Genomic DNA, 19,432 nt, shown 5'->3' on the forward strand with positions numbered 1-19,432 from the left:
TTTTAAACTTACTTATTTTATTCTTCACTTTTTAAGGTTTTGAATAATTTAGTCCAAGAACCTACCCGGATAAAAGTGAAGAATCTACCAAAATGAGGAAATAACGATTTTAGACATTAAAATCTCGAAGATATGGTTGCATTTTTGGCGTTTCTTTTCGTGGCGCTTCTACTTCATTTATGGTTTACAAGTTTTTGCGTTCCATTAGACGAAATATTTATTTTTTGTTTACTAAAACTCATGAAAAACTCTACTTTACTCAATTGCCGTATATTTTGATACGGTAATCAAAGTGCTGCCGTATACCGTATTTATGGTGCCTAAGATGCCTGAATGCCGTATATTACGGCAATTGCCGTATCAAGAACAACACTGGCCCTGACTGATTTGCAACTTGAAGTTGTCGCGCGCTGTAGGTAATTATCTCGGACGGCATAGGCGAGTGACGGAGGCCTGGCTACATAAACATGTCCGATTCCATTTGGATTTGTGCCTTATTCATAGCGCAGTGTAGGTGCTATGTATGTATGTTTTTATTACAGTTCACGTACGCGATGTGGGCGTGTGTTAGTGTGTTTGCGCTATCGCGTTGCTATTTTCGTCCTCGCCGCCTGTGTGCGCGCGTCGGCACAGGCGCGCGCGCGTGTGCGTGCCGTATCCGCGTTTGTTCTTATCATTTTCTTCGCTGAATGCCGTCGCAAACATAGCGTCTTCGGTCAACATCGCTCACCCATTTCAATAAATGTGCCTTTTAATTGTTTTATGTTTTTATTGAGCCTTATCGACTTTATCGGGATATACACCGTTTATATCGTTATCGAGCCTGTAATATCTTTAACTCTTTTTGGTTGTTTTAGCGTTACATTTGTTTTAGATATCATCGCCAACTTTAACAATTATAGATGTATTATTAAGTGACTATTGATTTACAGTGATGTCATCAGCTAGAATAGCATCGATATTGAATTTGACATTGTGCAATATTTTCCAACTTATAATGATTGTGCTGAATAATAGACATTTTGAATATGCGCTCATATTTATTTTTACCGGGGTTTTGTTGGTTTGTGAGGCAATTGTATTTTTCTGTTTTTATCATTGATCTTCACTACTAAAACAATGAAGGCTGTAAATTTTAAACGGCTTACTCTTGTACGAAAATAAGATTGTTTTGCTTACACTTTGAATTTACGATCTACTAGAGTAGATAGGTACTAAAACTGAATAGCATATCAAATCTAGGTGAACTTTTATTAGTTTTGTTCGAGCACAATCCGCAGTATCAGTGACACATAAAGATAGCGGCTTTCATTCGGCAAACATGTGGTGCAAATATTTGAAGCTGTGACAAAGGTTGGCGTTACAAAAGCTTATTTAGGGTGATTATTATTTAATTTCGTGTCACTGTTATGATGTTGGTAACAAGACGTATTGTATAATCATGTGTGATATTACAACAACGGCGTGTGCGTTGTTTATTGTTGTTGCCTCCAGCATTCTATTCAACTCATGCCGGTTAATGATAGAAGCCTTCAGCAATTGTTGACCGGTATCAGTTCTGTCCTGATAGTGTTCTAGTCTGTCATTTTCATTCCACTCAATTCCATTGTGATTACTTATCATCATTGTTTCAAAACAATTAACTTCTTTATCTTTTAAAATATGCTTTCCACCTTGAAGGTTTATTTTCGCGATTTTATCTCTATGCTATATACCAAAATTGATTCAGAGGTTAAAGGTTATAAAAAGTAACAAACTAACAGAGGCACTTTCAATTTTTAATGCTAGTGTGGGCAAGTAGACGTGGACGGTAGAATAACCTAAAAAATAAATACTCAATATCGTCGTATTCATTCCTAATTAAAATTTTCAAATAACTAGTTTTTCCCACTAAAACAACAACATCGTACCAAACTAAAAAACCTTCGAAGAAGGATATAGATGATGTCACGGATGATATTTTTGCAAAAACAAACAATTGTAAGAATGGCCTTACAAAGTCATAATTTCAATTTTGAAATGTAACTTTTGTAAACTACGTCTTATTAGAGTACGGGCAGCAACGACTGAGCCAAGGGTCAGGACCGGGTCGGCTGCAGTCGTGATGAAATCACCCGAAGCCGGCTTATCTCTTGCGTCTTAATGCCTTCAGCGGTGATTATCGCGGGCACTATTTTGAGACCACTTCTACTCCGTATTATATTAATTACAAAGCTCATAACCTCGTAAGACCGAAGAGTAAATTTTGTCGACTTCTAAGTATCGCCGAATGTGCTTTCAGAAGAACGAATAATTTGAAGTAGTAAACGCCGAGCACTTCGAGTATAAAAATTTCTATGTTAGAGATTTTCTTTTGCATTCATATTTTCAGGGGCCCTATATAATAGTGCATAGAGCTTATTTTAGGTGAAAAATAATAAAAAAATGTTTTCTCTTAAAAGACCATTCGGTATTACAGACTTTAAAAAGGAAAAGTAAATAAATTGTATTTTATGCTTTAAAGTAAAACATAAATGTAACCTTCTTAATAAATTAATACTACATAAAGATACAATAATGATATTAATAAATGTAACTGAGAAGGTACAACGGTTTTTATTTTATTTAATATTTCATAATTAGTACTTTTAAAAGTACTATCGGTTTTATAACATACACTAATGATAGGTTAGAATGTATAAGAAGTAAAGTGAAAATTCATATTAATTATAATATTTACTAAACTAAAAATCAGAACGTTCAAATGGTAAATTTTCTCAATGATATCATAATTTTAAAAGTCCAATACTCAATTCCATCTCAATAGAAAAAATATACAAAAATAAAACTTTCACCATCAAGACCGAATGTTCCTTGCAAAGAACTATTATTTTCAAACGAAAAAAAATCTTACAAAACTACTTCAAATTGGGAAAAATAATTTTTTTGCTTGTTTAGCAGTATTTTAACTTAAATTATACTGATCAGTTTTGCAATTAAACTACGTTAACGCGAAGAAAAAAAATTAATCGCACATCACGTCTTCTCGGACGAACCACCTTGTCAAAGGAAAATGATAATTTGACAGTGACGTTTTGTTTTTTTTATATTAATAAGTTTGGATACCTGATTTTGAATACTTTAAGCCATAGACTATCACTCTTTTTTTTCGATAGGCGCGAATTTTTGAACTCAAATTTATCGCTGAAGTTTTAGTTCCTCTGAAGGCACATCCGGCGATACTTCGAAATCACCTCCGAAAATGTCTCGGCGTTACTGACTACAAAGTTTTAGTTCCTTCTGATGCACATCCGGGCTTACGAGGTTAAACTGATTATAACAATGACATATTTATTTACGCGAGTATCTTTAATGAATTCTTTCACTGCTCATACATAAACTTGTAATAATATTACAGATTTTCACTGGTTTCTGGTAAAATGTTTTCCTTTGTTGGTTTTTTGCTTATGGTAATTATTTTTTCTGAGAGTGCAAAGTTACAAATGCCTTAGATTTAAGTATTCAAGAGACTTACTTTAGTTGAGATTTATGAATACTTGCACAAATAGTTCCTTCTAATATTCCTGCATGTGAAAATACAAAATGATCCGTTAATAAAGAGAACTTGATCTATTAAAATGGCGGGGTAGTGACTGGCGGGCCGAGAGCCAGAGTGGCGCACAGCGCGGAACCAGTCCTGCGCGCGCGCAGCGAACGCTCCAGAAGCCGCAGACCAGCCGGCGGCCACCGGGACACTGACCCCACAAACCTTTGGATATCATTTATCACTTGTTTGCGTTTTCATTTGTTTACAACAAATGGCGGATTATCATTTGTTGTAAGATGTAATCAAAACAATTTCGAATTCAAGTTGGTAACATTTCGTAGCCATTTGAGATGTCTATCTCTAGTAACATTTCTTCAATGCTTGCAATATTGAAAAAACATTTGCTTGACCAAGTTTTGCAAACAGTTATCAAAACTACATACCTCTAACTTATCAATTTTTCTAAGAATTGGTGGCAATAATAATATGTAATTGTTATTCCCTAATAGCATGTTACGTAATGTCGCGTGTGTTTGCTGGTGTGATAGCCGGCAGATGAGCTATAAATAGCTGACACAGTGACGTGAGCGCGATAAGGACGGTAAACAGCGCTTTCTCCACGCTCGGGTACTTCATCGCGTGGCAAAACATCATCATCGCGTTCGATACTCACGTCTGGAGAATTCGAGGTTCCTTGGGAGAACCGCAGTATAATTATATTTCTAATCTGCTTGAATCTTGACTTCATTTAAAGAATTAAATATGAGAAAATCATTAATCAGTTAATCACCGATGTTAATTGACAATCACTCACAATATTCAATGGTTTATTGGTTTTTCTGGATGCTGACATACTTGAGAATTTCTTACTTGGTGCTGTATTGATGGGTCTTTATGTAATAAGCTAGAGCTGGTGTTTCCTTTGTTTCCAATGTCATCTAATTGAGCAGAACGTTGCTATTTTTCCGCCTCGGACGTCATGAGGCGGTCCGGCCCGCGAGTGACGCACGAGTCGGAGTTTGGTGACAGAAATACAATTAGTAAACGCGTCTAGACAGATGCTGCAAAGATCGAAGGATACGTTGCATGCTATCGAATTTTGATTTGCCTAATTGTAAAATTCTTCATTTTGCAGTTGATCGCACAATTAGTCCAGTAGAATTAGCTTTTAAATCGGAAATAATTCCTACAAAAGATTTTATTGTTTTAATGGCTTCATTGGTTGCCCATCAAGACTCTCCTAAGTTTTCGACTTCGACGGAGTTGTGCTTAAGTGGTGGGGGCCCCCGAAAGAGGCATTTTTTCGGTTTTCCGGTTATACCGCGTAAAGGACTTACCCTATCAAAAAGTGGTCTTCATGACGGTTGAAGGGCACTTAATCCTGCATTGAATAAGACCAAATTCATATGTTTTGGACAAACCGTTCTCGCGCCAAAGTTCGGCAAAGTAGAAAATATACGTATAATTAATGACCCTCTCCACGTCCAATGGTTTGTAACCCACAGGCTTCCAAGTCTTGAAAAGGGCCACCTCAACCAGTGTAACCCTATTAAGGCTTACGAGCTTGATGCGCCTATCCTTGTTCGTCCCAGACGTTCCTTAACTGCGGTTGCTGCACCTCTTCCTGGCACTCACCTGAACGACTCTGTGTTACCTACTGTGGCTGCCCCTCTTCCTTTTATTCTCCTGCATGACTACGTTGCCTAGCCGTATGCCTGGTCTAAGGTTCGACGCCAAAAATCAACAACAACAAGTTCATATTAAAACGCTGAAGAGTTTTTTGTTTGTTTGTTTGAACGCGCTAATCTTAAGAATTACTAGTTTGATTGAAATCATTATTTTTGTGTTGAATAGCTCATACATTGAGGAAGGCTATAGGATATATACAATCACTGTACAACTAATAGAGGCGAAACAGTAAAGAAAAATGTTGCAAGCACGGGAAATAGTATTTAAACTATTTTCACTCGTACGAAGTTGATTTTGTGGCGTCGAACCTTGGACCAGGCATATGGCTAAGCAATTAAATCGTACAGGAAGGTGCAAGGAAGAGGGGCAGCCACATTAGGTAACACAGAGTCGTTCAGGAGAGTGCCAGAAAGAGGTGCAGCAACCGCAGTTAAGGAACGGCTGGGACGAACAAGGATAAGCGAATCAAACTCGTGAGCCTTGTTAGGGTTACACTGGTTAAGGCGACCCTTTACAAGGCTTGGAAGCATGTGGGTAACAAGCCATTGGACGTGGAGAGGGTCATTAATTATACGTATATTTTCTACTTTGCCGAACTTTAGCGCGAGAACGGTTTGTCCAAAACATATGAATTTGGTCTTATTCAATGCAGGATTAAGTGCCCTTTAACCGTCATGAAGACCACTTTTCGATACGGTAAGTCCTTTACTAGGCGATATAACCGGAAAACCGAAAAAACGCCCCTTTCGGGGGCCCCCACCACTTAAGCACAACTCCGTCGAAGTCGAAAACTTAGGAGAGTCTTAATGGGCAACTAATGAAGCCATTAAAGCAAAAAAATCTTTTGTAGGAATTATTTCCGATTTAATCAATTTTTGTGTTTAATTCTACTGGCCTAAATAGTTCAGAATGTAACACTTTTACTTTAAATGAGCTACTAGTATTTGCATTGGAATCATTTTACTATACAATTTTTAGTTGCCCGAGTCAGTAAACAAGGCAAATATCTATACTATCTAATAATAAAAGTTTTTTTATGAAAGCAGACTAATAGATATCGAGTACTCGATATCTATTATCGAGTTTCGGTGAACAGATTATTTCTGGTGCTTTTTACAATTCTGTCATCGTAGCATGTCGGATTTCATTGTCTTGATCTAGTCTTTGTGTAGTCTAGTCTACTCTGACATTTCTTTGTCCGATGAGTCTGGCTTCTGTCTGAAGAGAATTCGTTTAAAGGTCAACTTGGGACATGGTGAGATTTCTCGTCTCTCCGTATTATTAAATGCAAGAAATTGAAATTCTCTTATGTTTCTTAGAACCTGGCAATTTCAATCTCAAATTAATTATGCTAGTTTTCAGCGCACGATTTTCAGATTTTTCATTCTGTGTTGGATTGGATACGTATTACAATTGGATATTTTTCATCGTAAACCAATGTGGAACAGGACAATACTCGTACTATTCATGCACCATAATTATGATTCACCGTTTGTATTTCCCTATTGACCCATTCATTGATCGTTTAATACAAAAGGTAGGATGGCTTTGAAACAAATCGTGTGGTCTGCAGATCGACCGCAGTGACGTCAAGAATAGTCAGTTTTGATAAAACGCACAAACAATATGGAGTAATCAAAACAATTTTAATAATAACAAAGCCATTGCTTAATTAACGTTCATTTCTCTGAATTAGCCAAGAATATTTTCAATTAATAACTTATTCCCTTTCTTCGACCTCATTATATCAGTTCTCTACACATCTACAGTATCTACAGTATATTCCACATGCCACTTCATGTTTTGTGCGCATTTAGGTATCTGATTTCTTGGATTCTTGTTGTTATTCGGTGAATCATCCGGTGTTGTTGTTTTTATTATTATACAGTAATTAGTATAGTCGTAAATAATGTTAGAATTCTTGCTCTATTGCGTTTAGTGAGACCAATTAACTAATTGATATTAGTTTGGTTGCGCAGACATCGCGTCAACAAGCACACAAAGAACATATCAAAAAACAGTTTTGAGAGCTCGTTTATCGTATTCAATTCTTTTACTGCATCAAAATATAAATACTTTTCTTTCTTACTGCAAATTTAATTTTAGCAGTTAATAATTGAGTAGATCAATAATAATTGCGCAGAAACTTAATGTGTTGTGTGTGGTTGAGTTGTGGATTTTCATCAACATTTTCCCTTTTGTAAGTATATCATACTATGGTTGTATGTATATTTAGGTATTTGCCTAACGGAATCGCTTAGAATTGGATTCAACTCGTTCAAGCATGAAATTGCCTCTAAAAGTTTTTTCTCATTCTCACTGCGAAATGTTTCCGGGACAAAGTGGTCTGTACTTATATCGGAACAGGAAGTTCATTTAGTCCATTAGTTTTTACTTCGGCTGCTGTCCTCGGGCCCCTTTGAAATAGATTGTATTGAACAGTGATGAAAAATGATTTTCATATAAATTATTGAGGTACTTAGGCGTTTTATTTGTAAGAGTTTGATTCATCATCATCATCATCTCAGCCATAGGACGTCCACTGCTGAATATAGGCCTCCCCCAATGCTTTCCATGTTGCCCGGTTGATAGCGGCCTGCGTCCAGCGCCTTTCTGCTACCTTTATGATGTCGTCGGTCCACCTTGTGGGTGGACGTCCCACGCTGCGTTTTCCGGTACGCGGCCTCCACTCCAGAACCTTGCTGCCCCATCGGCCGTCAGTTCTGCGTACTATGTGCCCAGCCCATTGCCACTTCAGCTTGCTAATCCGTCGGGTTTGATTAGTATCTGAAATATACGCGTCATGTCTATCGCCAGGCCTGGCTCACTCCGCGCGGTACATCCGATAATTACCTACAGCGAAGCGCCCCGCCGGCGGGTATTATATCAGTCGAGTGTCACGCGCGCGCCCGTCAGGACGCTGGCGTGCGTTGCCGCGTTGTATAGATGACCCACGCTGAACTGTCCCACCAAACTCAATGACAGGGGGGCGCTACCATCGTTCAACTATATGGTTTCCAACATGGCAAAAATCGGAACCAGCGATCCGGTATTGACGGTGGCGCACCACTGTCAATGTCATGCATAGGACAGTTCAGTATTTTGGAACTATAGTACCTAATTCCATGATCGAAGTATTATTTAAAAATGGACATAAAGAGAAAGAAATATTATTGTGCGGCGTTCGGGTGTTTAAATTCGAAAAGAAATCTACCGGATTTATCTTTTTTTTCGCTTCCCAAAGATGCTGAAAGGTATGTTGGCCATGTAGGTAATCAAATAATTCTTAGGATAGTATAGGAACCTAACCTACCATGACTACTGCTCAGAATGCGTTCGTTCGTTTCAGCCAAATGACGTCCACTGCTGGACAAAGGCCTCTCCCAAGGTTTTGCGTACTTACCTACTATCGTACCTCATTAAAAATAAGTAGATTAATTATTATTTTACTAGACACTACTAGACAGCAACCCTAACAGCGTAAGAAGAGTTCAGAGGCACGCGATAGAAAGAGACAAAACTTGTAGGTGAATAAAATTGTAGGTACGTAGTGCTGTCCGAGCTGAATTCCACTGTATCGCGTCGTAGCAAGACTCGCATTTATTTAAATCGTCTTGCGGAGTAATCCTTCTGTACCTGTACTATTACTTATTCTGTGCTATCGCCTAGATGTAGGACTCGAAGTATTGACTAGAGATGGGTTATACTAGGTAATTTTGATACTAGGTGCACCTATTCTTAGTATTTATAAATACTCGATCCAAATACCTATTCCACCTAGTACGTAGTAATTTAGCATACTTGACGCGACTAGTGCGGACTAATCCACGTAATATGACTTTAAAATACAATTTTTTTTTAAAAGATACAACCGTAGTATGAATAATGCAATTTGAAATTGAATAATAATTCCTCCCTTCATACTTCAACAAGCTTAGGACTGTCAACTTAAAAGTTGGTGTATTTAAAAGATATCAATTTCATAAAAATATTTACATTTTATTTTTTCTTATTTACATGAATATGGTTTGACTACGTTTGTGTGCATTTGCTTCGTCGCGCTCAAATTTGTTTGGTCAGACAGAGACGGAGTGAATCTCTACGTTCGCACATAAGCTTAGCGAGAAATACTAGGTGCGCGTAATACACGACTACGGATTACGCAATAATAACCTCTATTACTTTGATGGTAGGGTCGGAAATCGTGTAATTTATAAAATACTAGGTGGATCAAGTATTTAAAAAATTGGAAAAAATACCTAGTGTGTGGATCTGTTCTAGTAAATACGTCTCATCTCTAGTATTGACTTTGCATAGTGATGCCATAGATATACTACTAGGTTATGCCATGTAACGTTAGGTAAAGGTCGCACTAGTCACAATAGTGGCACGAGGGTTGCGCGCGTGGGCCGCGGGTGCTCCTGTGGAGGCGCTGGCATTCCGCCGACCTTTACATGACACCGCGTGGGAAGATGTTTGCTTGGCTCCTACCTCTAATAGGTACACAGCCTTTTTGCTTTTATTATCAAACAAAAAACAATTCACGTAAAACAATACACCAGTTGAACAAGCGAAAGGAGAATCCTTGTGGGCGTCAGTCGAAAATCCACAGTAAATTATTCTTTAAGAAATAACGGGTTATCAAAACGCTATCAATCCTTTAGCAGTCCTGCTAGTATCTAGGTAACTAAAAAGTAGATGAATATTACTGACTATAGACTCTGTTATGTATTACCAGTGCGACGATACATTAATTAACTTTTGTTTTCTTTTAGTAATTTTTGATAATATTGATTTCTTCGTCAAAAGTAGGGCTTGTTGTCTGTTGAGTACGTTAAGGTTGAATTTTGAATGAAAGGACTGGTGATGAGAGAAAGACACCTTGCTAGTAAGGAGATGTATTTGCGACTAAACAAAATATTGCGCGCGGCTTATCGCGCTCGAATATGAGGCATTCAACATACCGCCCACCAAAGGACGGCTTTGCGTTGTTTACAAAGGCTGTCCTTTACATAATATTCTACAATAATCATCTATGAAGTTAACAAGTTTAACATTACAATTTTGTTTCCTAATTGAGTTACAATAAGTTACAAAATAAAGTATTTTAGCATCTATTTTACTTTACACGTTTTTTAGTTTATTATTTGATTTACAAATATTTTTAAACTAGATTTAATAACATTTTTTAATTAATATTTTAATAAAGAATTAAATCAATCGAATTATGAATTACGACTTATCTATTGGTAATGCACATAGTTTAGACACCGATCGTTGGGTGACATGCTTGTTGCTCCACACAGTGTACACCCTGCAGACGCCGTCGGGCCCGGGGTGCTTCTCAAGCACGCGGCCGAGCGCCCACTTGCTGGGCGGCGTCTGCTCGTCCTTGAGCAATACGATGTCTCCGAGCTCAAATTCCTTCTGGCGTTTGAGCCACTTAGGGCGTTTTTGGAGTCTGGATAGATACTCAGACTGCCATCTGTGCCAGAAATCTCTAACAAGTCTCTGTGTTAATTGCCAACGCGATAGCCTATTTATGTTGATGTCACGTAAATCAGGATTAGGCACAGAAATTGGAGATTCACCTATCAAAAAGTGTCCGGGGGTGAGTGGCTCTATAACGTCAGTGTCAGTGGTATCCAACGGTGTTAAAGGTCGTGAATTTAAACACGCTTCTATTTGACATAGTGTTGTCGTCATCTCTTCAAATGTCAGGTTTGCAGTCAAAATTCTTTTTAGATGGAATTTTACTGATTTTACGCCCGCCTCCCAAAGGCCGCCAAAGTTTGGGCTATATGGAGGCACGAAGTGCCACTGCGTTCCATCGGCTGCAAGAACATTGACAAGTTCACCTGGGAGCTCTAGGCTTGCTTGCTTCCATGCTGCTGCTAGTTCTTTGTCTGCTCCGATGAAGTTGCGCCCTTGATCGCTCCATAAGTGAGTGCATTTTCCTCTCCTGGCAACAAATCTTCGGAAAGCGCCCATGAATGATTCTGATGTAAGGTCACCGACCAATTCGAGATGTATGGCCTTGACAGCCATACAAACGAATATGGCGATGTAGGCCTTGTTAGATTTTGCACCTCTGCCCTTTGACATTAATACTTGCAAAGGACCGGCAAAATCGACTCCGCTATGAAGAAATGGGCGAGCCTCGTTCACACGTTGTTTGGGTAAGTCGCCCATGAGCTGACTACGACATGCTGCCTTCTGTCTGGCGCATATGAGGCACTTGTAAATATGAGCTTTTACTTCATTTTTTGCTCTTATAATCCAATATTTACTTCTGAGATAGCAAAGAATGATTTGAATACCACCATGCAGAGTCTTTCTATGAGCTTGAGATATAATCAACGAAGTTAACTTGTTCTTTGCTCCAAGTATTATTGGATGTTTAGATTCATCGTCGAGATTAGCATTGTTTAACCTTCCGCCCACCCTGAGAATATTTTTGTCATCCAGGTAGGGGTTAAGAGATTTTAAGTTACTGTCTTTCTGTACATATCCCTTCCTTTTTAGGCTATCTATCTCTTTTGCATGTTCCTTTCCTTGTACTATTTTTATGCATTTTAACAGAGCTTCTTCTAATTCAGTTGTTGTAAATTGTTGATCTATTTCTTCTGGTTTCTTTTTGCTATTTAAAAATCGAATGCTGTAAACTATAATTCTTTGCAACTCTTCTAGTGTATCAAAGTCTTCAAAAAAATCTGTCTCTTCATTCTGAGTCTTAAAATTTACTTCTATGTTTTTCTTCCTTTCAATTTCAGTTGGTATAATATTTGGTCGAGTAAATTTGATTTTATCATCTTTCAGCCATTCTGGCCCTTCCCACCATAACTTTTGGTTTTCTATCAGTTGAAGTAAGTATTGTCCCCTAGAACCAATATCTGCTGGATTCTCTTTGGATATTACGTGAAACCATTGAGTATTGTGAAGATTGTCAAGAATTTCCACAACTCTGTTGCTGACAAAAGGTTTCCAGCGATTGGGGTTTCCAAATAACCATGATAGGACCACAGATGAATCAGTCCAAGCATACACTTGGTTGATAGAAATTCTCATGGCTTTGTGAACTTGTGTCAAAAGTCTAGCCAGCAGTACCGCACCGCAGAGCTCGAGTCTCGGTAGTGTGACTGGTTTGACGGGGGCTACTCGTGTCTTGGATGCAACGATGCCGGTGTCTATCCTACCGCTCTTCGTGACAACTCTGTAATATACTACAGCGCAATAGGCCTTGTTCGATGCATCGCAGAAGCCATGGAGTGAGAAATTTTCCATATCGTCGTCATCAATCTCGATTTGTCTATTGATATGAATTTTATCAAGATGTTCATAGCTTTGCCTCAATTTTAACCATTCGTTTCTAAGTGAACCAGTTACTTCTTCATCCCAGTCCAATTTTTCCACCCACAACTGTTGGATCAATATCTTCGCTGGAATTATTGCAGCTCCAAGCCATCCCAACGGATCAAAAAGTCTTTGGATGTCAGCTAAAATATTTCTCTTGGTAATAAACTTGGGCTCTGGTGGTAAGTTAAAATGATAATGAAATGAGTCTGTACCCATGTTCCAGGTGATTCCAAGAGTCTTCATGATACATTGGTTTGTCAACTCCTTTTTTGTATTAGCACTACGTCGCGAAGGATGTATTTCATTCATGAATTCAGTGTTGTTGGATGCCCATTTTTGAAGAACGAAACCTCCCTTCTCTAGTATTTGAGAAATTTGAGTACTCAGCTGTATAGATTCGGTCACTGAATCTTGAATGCATCCGCTCATACAATCATCCACGAAGAAATCTTCCTTAATAACCTTGGCTGCTGCTGGATAATTCTGTCCCTCGTCTTCGGCTAGTTGCATTAAAGTTTTTATTGCAAGATAAGGCGCAGAAGATATTCCGAATGTGACTCTTAGCAAGCGATATTCTTGAATTTCGTCAGAGCTGGTTTTTCGCCAGAGTATTCTCTGAAAGTCAGTATCTTCTTTTGTAACCAGTATCTGACGATACATTTTCTCGATATCGGCCACAAAAGCGATTGACTTTGTTCGCCATCTCATTATCAGATCTCTTAAGTCATCCTGCAATTGAGGTCCCACCAGCAGTAAGTTGTTCAAAGATTTCCCGTTAGAACCTTCACACGAAGCATCGAACACTAATCTGACACTAGTCGTCTCTTTTCCTTCTCTTACGACTGGATGATAAGGTAAATATACGGCCTTTTTATTGGTCTCTTCCTTAGGAACCCTTTCCATGTGTCCAAGCACAATATACTCTTCGATAACATCATCACACGCTTTCTTCAAACTTGGATTCCTCTCCAATCTTTTCTCATATTGATGAAATCTGTGCAAAGCTGTTTCTCTTGTTTCACCAATCATTTGTAAAGGATCTTCACATTTGAACGGGAGTTTTACAATGTATCGTCCATCAGGTGACCTGGAATGTGATTTAGCGTAAATTTCTTCACACAATCTTTCTTCGGCTGTGAAATGACGTTTGTTTGATGGTTCAATGTCCCACATATTTCTCAGCATGTTGTCTACATCCAGGTGAATATGCATTGCTACGGTATCTTCGTCGGGGATCTGATCATTTATGCTGCCGAATAGTATCCAACCCAGGTTGGTTTCTTGCGCACAGGGTGTTCCTGGGGGGCCTTTGATGAGATTATTCTTGAGTATTTCCGTGTAAACATCTACGCCCAACAAAATGTCGATTTTTCCTGGCACAAAATAATTTGGATCTGCTAATGATAGTCCGTCCAAATGTGACCAATTTCTTGGTGTGATAGACTTGCAAGGCAACTTGGTTGTCAGCTGTGTTGATAATACGTACGCTTTAACATTGAGGCTGAAGTTCTTTTCACATCTCGATAAAACCTCAAGTTGGACCACATGACTGACTGACGTTTTACTAGAACCTACTCCAGTTACCGTACCTTTAACCGAAGTCTTGCGAAGCTTTAGTATTTGAGTCGCTCTCTCGCTTATGAAGGAGGCCTGAGAACCGGAATCGATCAAAGCTCTAAACATACTAACTTGCCCGGACGCACTTTTGATAGGGACTAAAGCCGTGGCTAAAAGAGCCCTTTTATACCGAGAAACAAAGTGCGAGGCAATTAACACATCTTGTTCGTCCTCTGAATGTTCTTCTACATTTGTGTGCATGGATGAAAGTCCTGGTGATGGTTTCTTCTCTTCTTTGCCCGTGGACTCTTGGTTCTTCTTGTGTGAATGTAGAAGTGAGTGGTGACGTCTGCCGCAGATCCTGCATGAAGTTTTTTGTTTGCAGTGAAATACAGGATGCCCGGCAGCAAGACAGTTGTAACAGAGTCGTTGTTCTTTAACAAATTCGCTTCTCTTATCCGGATCCAGTTTTCCAAATTCCTTACAGTGACAAAGCAGGTGGTCTTCCTTACACATGCTGCAAACACGATTCATCGACGTGGTAGCAGTGAATGATCTTTCCTTTATCTTGTCTTTTGGTGCAGTTACAGGTGAAGTTAATTCCAAAGTACAGATACGGTTTTCTAAAAATGTTGTGAAGTTGTTGAATGTGGGTAATTCTTCAAAATATTCAGCACTTACATATGCTTCCCACGCTCTGTGTGATTCTTGGTCCAATTTCTGAATTACCAGAAATATAATTAATGGATCCCAAGTACCGGTGTAAATATTTAATGCATTCAGGCTTGTTAAACATTCTTTGGTGTTGTCTATCAAGGCCTTCAGTTGTGTAGGTGATTGTACATTTACTTTCTTCAAAGAAAAAAGCCTTTTCAAAATAGCATTAACGATTAGCCGTTTGTGACTGTACCTATTTTTCAGGGTGTCCCAAGCAGGTTTGTAATTCTTCTCAGTAATTTGGAAATGCTTGATTGTATTCTTCGCTTCACCGATAACACACGATTTCAGGTAATGTAATTTTTGCACATCACTAAGTCCTTTATTTGCATGGATTAGGGCTACAAATGTATCTTCAAACGATTGCCATTCCTCGTACGCGCCGGAGAATGTTGGTAAATTGATTTGTGGTAATTTGACATCTGGGGTGTAATTATCAGCGCGATCACTTGAGCTGCTCGTATTCAGTGCAGATGATTCCCCTTTCTGTTGACGTGACAGCAACGAGTCTGTCAAATCGGCCTTGAGACACGTATACACTTCTTCACATTCTCCATGCACATCATTGACAAAGTAATTCAAAGTATCTCGGTCACTTTTCGTAGTTAGCTTGAATAACGTCTGATGCGCCGTGCGAAACGAAGTCCAGTACTCATCGATGCATTGAATTTTCGCTTGTAGATAACCCTTTGTTTTTCTTGTCGTTGGACACTTTTTAAAGTTGATTTGTGCCTTCTTTATTAATTCATAAATGTCTTTGAGCTCTTCTATAGACGTTTCTATGTCTGACATTGTGAATTATGTACGTAAACTTCATTTAAAGACACTGCAATATCACTGCATTGATGTTATTTTGTTCCGTGCGTTATAATCACTTGTTTACGCCAACACGTCGCCGTAGGTATCGTAGCCGCGTAGCACCATCTGTTCGTAGCACAATAGCAAACCGGTTGGGTCGACGCGCAGGTAAAAATATGCTCGCCAGTCGATGCAAATTCTCAATTAATTTTACGCAGGAATCCGGCTCGATTTTGACCACTATGTTGAGTACGTTAAGGTTGAATTTTGAATGAAAGGACTGGTGATGAGAGAAAGACACCTTGCTAGTAAGGAGATGTATTTGCGACTAAACAAAATATTGCGCGCGGCTTATCGCGCTCGAATATGAGGCATTCAACATTGTCTATTAAAAGTGACCCATCCTTCGAGTCTAAACCCGTATTCACAAACGATACTTACCTATGCAAAGCAGCAACGCTATGCGAAATGAGACATTTCTCAATGCGTTCCATATGACAAGCCTTTCAATTCATAAACAATACTTAAACGACCCTTGACTATGCAAAATCAGAGTGTTACATAGAGTTCTGTGATTGGTTCGCTTATGTTACGCACTTCACTTCGCTAACTGACATGACATTCCTGTCATTCAAACGGTGCAACGGTTTTTATGTGTCGCTAAATTGTGGATTTGTGAATTAAATAAATATGGATAAAACTACAACTATCGGGTTAGTATGAATACTTCGATTAATAATAATAGTGAAAATCATGTTTCAATCATTATTTTTCAGATAAAAAAGCTGCCGTTTTCTTCTTCCGAAAGAGAGCTGCTGATTGTAGCTTAATAAGAGAAAGGCCTATTATTGAAGACAAGCATATTATTATCCTCTCTAAAATATCGAGTTGACGAAGCAGGCCTGGGAAACTCTAACAGTGGCGTACAATTCTGAACCATATTTTATGTTTCACAAAGGCTCACACATCAACTGAAAAGCTGCTGGAATAATTTAAAGACCCAAAGAATGAAAGAACTTTCTCAGGAATCAATCAAACGTTCTCAACACGCACTAGTAAGTAATGTTTTTAAAATATATAGTACGTAGATTTATGAGGAATAACTAAGCAGAATATACTCAAAGGAATTAAATTCATAATTTGCTTTTCAGGTATCAAGAAATTAAGATTAGTAGTAGCAAGAATGAAGATTAAGACAGAAACAAGAATCAAACGCACCACATTGAATAATATACAACAAGACCAGGCTTTGCACGAGTTGGGGCTACAAAGAGAAAAAATATTGATAGAAAGAGAAAATAATTTGTTAGAACATGAAAAAAAGATTTATGATTTACAAATACATAAAATTAAATTAGACATTGAAGATTGATGAAAATAAAACTTCATTAAAAATTTTATGTTTTATTTGCCACTAGCAACTGATACATTATGTAGGTGGCACTGGAAGGCCTCCTCGTAGTTAATTTCCTCAGGTCTTTTTTTATCAGTGGTAAAAGTATGAAAAGTACCCCATCATGGGAAAACTAAACTAAATTCGTCTGAATTGTAATAATCAAAGGGATTTTGGGAATCCCGTATCACTTTTCTGGTACTTATTCTACTTTGCTCATTGATATACCTAATTATCAAATTCTTCTTCACTACTGTAATCCATTGTAAGATAATATTAATCGAATACAACCATAAATAAAGCAAACAAACCTCAAAAACGAGAATAACCTAAAAATTTTGACATAAATAGACACTATGCGTTGCGTAATACAGCTCCCTGGCTACCTTAGCTTTGCGTTCATTCTAAGGGACGCATAGTGCTTGTCCCCACTGAAGTATCGTCTATGACTAGGTTTTTGGGACCCTGTGCATCCACGCGCACTATGAGGCCTCAAAGTAATGTTTGTGAATACGGGTGTAAATGTGTAGAGTTAGAACAAAACTTTCCGTATGTTCTCGCGTGTAAGTATGTTTCGTGGATATAAAAAGATAATGACATCATGCCTATAATCGGCACATATTATTACGTCGGTTAAGTAATCGCCTCACCTTTATTATTAACATTTTTAATTAAAAATTGTATCGCCGTCTTGTACCTATGCTCTTGGTGTTTTGCTCCGAGCATTTTATCGGGAATAGCACTATTCACTTGTAAATCTTTCAGCGACGTTAATATGGACTTGTAAATAACTTATTATCATCCGAGAACAGTCTTTAACATTAGATTTATTATTTTGTTTACGTAATAAAAATGGAAATGATTGCCTACTCTGACGTCACTTTGTTTATATTATATCATGTCTCCGTGCTGCTCTTGATATATTCCACAAACCATAAAATAATTATTTCCAGAAGAATGATCGAATGCAGAGAGTGTCATAATTGACACATTTTTAGAGCCAGGAATAGTACCGGAGACTAGACTCAATAAATTTTATAACGACTGGCTGGCCTCGCGGCGATTATAACGCCGTCCACTTCAATATTCAAAGAGGCGATGCTATTAATGGGAATGAGATTAGTTGCTGAATATAGCCCATTCCTGATACGCCGGTGGTTTGAAATGCTCTTGTTATTAAATTGGCAGATATGAAGCAGTAAGTTTAATAGAAGAATTACAAAGAACCAGTTACCAGATGATAGCTCTCACGAATGTCGGTATTCCTCCATGACGCGTGAGTTGACGTGTCACAAGATGTAATAAACGGGCACATTTATAGACCAAAGGCCAGCAATTGTGCACAACTCCGCGCGAGCAGGAAGCGGCAATAAACCGGTGTCAGCGGTTCAAGTACCAAAAGCGACCAGATCGCACCACCTGCCGGTGGCACATTGGCGTCCATTGGCCAGCTCGGCGCATGTTGGCGCCGCGGTGGCGTGACGTCACGCAGGAATAGCTCCGCGGATTGTTTCCATCGGCAGCGTTGGCCGATAGCCTATTAGTTCCAGAGTTTACTAGAGGTTACTGGTCTAGCGTTCGAGACCTTCATTGGATAATGGCGCTTGCGTAACTACAATTGTTGTATCCGATAGCGTGTGATTACATCGCCTCGATTACAGTTTATTTTTATCTCACGCTTCACAAGTAGTGTTTTCACGTGTAGTACTAGTGACGCTATAATGTTGTTTGAAATTTTGAATTTTCAATGTTGTCGGATCTTAAAAACACAACTTGAAGGCGGAAAAAATATTAGCTTTATGCGGAAATAATGAAATTTCCATTTGCGTAAACTCCTGCCCAAAATAAGCGAATGGTAATATTTAACTACCATCGTCGCTACGGCGCTATCGCGCTACGAGCCTACGACACGATCGGGAAATTCCACGGCACCCGCTATAGATATAACTATTTGATTCTAACACATCATATTTTATTTCTTACTAGACTAATAGGTATTATTAGTGGTTGTGAGCTAAATCAAGTTGTTTAATCGTAAAATAATCAGTTTCAACATTATCTAAATTGAATTAATTGTTGTTAAGATATAGCCACTGTAATTAACCAAAATAGCCAGGTATCTGATAGCTTATACTGATAATTATTAATAAAAACTTGGACTTTACCACCTGAATATTTTACTATAGAATTTAGATTGCTATTCATAAAAATGTGTTATAAATTCAAGTGCTTCTGACTTATTAAGAGGAGTATTAAACGTATGTTTAAATATGAGGAGGTAATTTTACTTCTGGTAAGTCGATGCAAAGGTAGCGAATTGAAAATCCCCAAAATCTGAAAATGATTTCACTTCTAAGTTTTTAACGGTACTTTGTCCGATGAACTGAACGCGCTAT

The 19,432-nt window shown here is 38.3% G+C and overlaps 1 protein-coding gene and 1 long non-coding RNA gene across 2 annotated transcripts in view; both read left to right on the top strand.

Moving 5' to 3' along the window:
• LOC135075479 (histone deacetylase 4-like) overlaps window positions 1-19,432 on the top strand; it is a 98,860-nt gene that overhangs the window by 30,559 nt on the left and 48,869 nt on the right. The gene's annotated exons all lie outside the window — the stretch shown is intronic.
• Window positions 16,317-17,038, top strand: LOC135075630 (uncharacterized). The gene is made up of 2 exons (XR_010258076.1): window positions 16,317-16,698; window positions 16,795-17,038. It is a non-coding gene; the product is annotated as an uncharacterized LOC135075630 (long non-coding RNA).

Source organism: Ostrinia nubilalis, chromosome 10 (assembly GCF_963855985.1).
Source record: "Ostrinia nubilalis chromosome 10, ilOstNubi1.1, whole genome shotgun sequence".
NCBI classification, from domain to species: Eukaryota; Metazoa; Arthropoda; class Insecta; order Lepidoptera; family Crambidae; genus Ostrinia; species Ostrinia nubilalis.